Source organism: Belonocnema kinseyi, chromosome 9 (genome assembly GCF_010883055.1).
Source record: "Belonocnema kinseyi isolate 2016_QV_RU_SX_M_011 chromosome 9, B_treatae_v1, whole genome shotgun sequence".
Lineage (NCBI taxonomy): Eukaryota > Metazoa > Arthropoda > Insecta > Hymenoptera > Cynipidae > Belonocnema > Belonocnema kinseyi.
The window spans coordinates 100,753,292-100,757,166 of NC_046665.1; positions in this window are offsets into that span (position 1 = coordinate 100,753,292).

Below are 3,875 nucleotides of genomic sequence, written 5' to 3' on the forward strand. Positions count from 1 at the left end.
CAATCTGAAAAATCTCTATCCCATCCACACACTACTCCTTTCCCCTGCCGAGTGAGTCACGCCTACCCCGAAAGGGAAATGGCTTAATGGTATAATAATAATGTGCTTCTTGTTGTCTTCGTACAAATTGCGATATTTGAAGTCAGTTTTTTATATAGAAGAGCAAGTGCGAGAGCCCAGCGTGGTGCTGTTTTTTCAGGGGATCGGCCTCGGTTTTCCTCAACACAGGGAAAGGGATTGAAGGCCAGAGTGAAGCTCGGAGGCACACATTGTTAGGTCGGGTTGAGGAAAACCCAGGACGATCCCCTGAAAAAACGGCACCACGCTGGGCTCTCGCACTTGCTTTCATATACAAGAAACTGACTTCAAATATCGCAATTTGTACGAAGACAACAAGATGCACATACTTCCTTCAAATCACTTTTTAAAATTAAATTTAAATCACTTCATTATCTTCATTAGAACTGACGATAGTGCGGTCGCATATTTATTCACAAAAAATGAACATTTATTTATATTTTGCAAATTTTTCGACGGCAATCTGTTCAGAAATGTTTAATGTACCACCATGATTTTTTTTTCAGATTTTTCCTATTATTTTTTCAATAAAAAACTATGCTTCAAAGTTCAGTGTTTTTAAAAGCTATCAAAATTCCTCACTTTTCATCGTATTTTCAGATCTGTAAGCTACAAATAATTTTTTCGAATATTACTTTTCGGCTCATTAACGTACAGCATTTGCACCTTTAAAATGATACCTCTTTCATTAACCTGCCATTTTTTCTTCACATACTTATTCAACGCCAAAGCCAGAGGACTCGAATTTTCTCGCCAATAGTAGATTTTGAGGATTTCGAAGTATTTCAAAGATTTTTACTCATTTTAAGGGATTTCTCAAATTTTCCAGAGATTTCAAAGACGTTGATAGATTTGAATGGGATTTAAAGGTCTTTTTTAACTTTTAGAGTATTTTAAATGATTCCAAGGGATTTTAGAGTATTTCAAGGGATTTTAAGAGATTAAAAAGAAAAAATCATCTGATTTCATATTTAAAAAATTTTTTGAATGATTTTAAGAGATTACACATTTCAAGATAGTTCACGGGATTTCAAAGTATTTTAAGGTAATTTTAGGAATTGTACCCCACCTACGGGATGCAGGGGGGCCGCTGGACCGGGAAACCAGGAAAAGACCGGGAAATGACAGTTAATTTATTTCTTGACCGGGAATTTTACGCCTTCAAAATTTGAAAATTTCCAGATTGTAACTGTTTGAATTCGAAAGTCTTAATAAGAATTGAGATTAATATAATAACATTTATTCCGATAATTTTACTCTTAAATAATAATTTTAATGATTCATCAATAAAATTATGTTAATTCAAAGTTTTAGGTCTTCCTTTATATTTTTATATTAAATTCAATAAATAAATTTATTAATATATATTAATTTTATTAGTTTTCTTAGCCATTAAAAATTTCACTGTTCATTCAAGACGAGTAAATTGAACACAAATATATGTAAAAGTAAACAATTTGAAACTAAATTGTTTGACATTTGTTAGAAAGCTTTGAATCTGTAGAATTTCGAAGAGCTTTTAAACTATTAACGTTACAATTTGAATCATTCTGTTTGAAAAATGTTTAATTTGTAAGTGAAATTGTTAAATTTTGACGTATAAATAGCAAGTGAACACTTATTATTTGTAAACCAAATTTGAGAAATTTCAAGAACTATTTCATAGTTTTGAAAAGATTTAAAATTATTTCAAAACTTGAAATGTCTTCAAGTAATTGAAAAGAAGTGTGTTAAAATTTTTGTTTAGAACTTCTAAATACATTTTAAAATTCAGCGAATTTTTCTTACAACTTTTGGAAAATCCTGTAACTTAAAAAAAATCCTTAAAATCTTCCAGGTTCTGTTTTGTTCATTTTGGAAATCTCTTAAAATCTTTTTAAATTTTCTGTTACAATAATTTTTCAAAATGAAAAATCATTTTCAATTTTTCTAGGAACCTTAAGAAAATGTTTTTATTCTTTTTTAGCCTTTCAAAATTCATAAAAAGTTTCTTAATTTTTTGGTTGCAATCTGCAAAAATCTGCATTTTGTATTTTAATTCGGCGGTGGGTATTTGCACCAAAATATCAGTACGAATAGATTTGAAATCATTTCAAGTTCTAAATTTAGTTTTGATATTTGTAAAACTCCTAAATATCTCTTAAGATTATTCTAATTTTTTCTACAAATAATAAGTCTTCCTATTTTTATTTATAAATTCAAATTCTAAGGATTTTTTTTAGTTTGCAGGATTTTCTAAAAGTTGTAGGAAAAATGCAATTCATTTGAAAATATATTTAAACGTTTCGAAAAATTTCAACAATGATTTTAAATTTGGAAAAATATGAAAACACTTCTAGATTTCTCAATGTTTTGAAATAAATTTTTTAAGTTTTTGAAGGATGCTTAAACTATTTAAAATGAAAATAATTTAACTTCTAATTTAAATACTGTTAAGTTAGAAAAAATTATTTATTATTTTTTAATTTGTCTTGCTTAAAATTACTTAAAAAATATAATTTTGAAGATTTTTAAAGTTAATTGTTTGATTCTTTAATTTAGTGCATTGAAAATGTTAACGTGGATTTATATTTTTTTTAATTAATCTGAATCTTTGAGCTCTATAATTTATAAAAGTTCTAAATTCTGCAGTTTATTTGCATTCCATTAAAAAAATTTCAATTGAAAAGTGTTAGTGCCTTCCATTCCATACGTGTAAATTTAATTTGTTGTTTATTGCTTTAATTGGAAAAATGTTTAGAATAGAGTTCGATTTTTTAAATTTCATTGACCGTGAAAAATGTTTGCGAACCGGGAAAACCCCTTAAAATGACAGGGAATTTTTTTCTTCGATTTAAACGGCCACCCTAAGGGATGTCATAGAATCTTCAAGTACTACAAAGATTTCGAAATTTTTTGTGGAATTCAAAGGATTATAAGAATGTTTAACAACTTCGAAGCATTTTAATTTCACGAAATATAGTCCATTTTTAAAGATTCTGAGGAATTTCATGAGATTTCAAAAAATTTAGTAAGATTATCAAGAACTTCAAGAGATTCCAAGATTGGAATATTTAAAGGAACTTTACCATATTTGAGTGATTCATAGGATTCTGAAAGAAATTAAAAGATTATAAGAGATTATAAGGACCTTATATAAATTTCAAAGGATTGAAAAATAATTTGAGAGTTTTCCAGGGATTTCAGATTTTAGGATTATAACAGAATTCAAGGATTTTAAATAGATTCCAACGGATTCTAATGAATTTCAAAACTTTTACAGTCTTTCGAACGATTTTAAGGGATTTAAAAGGGCTTCTTAAGATTTGTTGGGATTTCAATCATTTAATCATTTCTTAAAGAATTTTGAAAGATATTACAGATTCTAAGACGGTTTGCTGTATTTTATTCGATTATTAGTGATTACACAATATTTTTGGGATTTTATCAATTTTAGGATATTTCAAACGATTTTATGGAGTTTAGGGTATATTAAAATGAAATCCAAAGAATTCAACGCGGTTTTAAAATTTTCAAGGGGTTTAAAAAGACTTTTGTACGAGTTTAAAAAAAAAAGTTGACTTTTTTAAAAAATAGGTACTTTTATAAACCATATTCTTTAAATTGTATACATTGTTTAAGTCGAAAATGTTCGAAATTATATAATTTAAAAGTTCGACGACATAAAAATGAGACGTTTGAGACTTTTAAAAACATAAAAATTGACATAAACGAAAATATAAAAAATAAGAATTTTTAAAGCCCATTTTTCTAATTTTTCCATGTAGTTCCAAATTAGATTGATATAATTTTCTTTT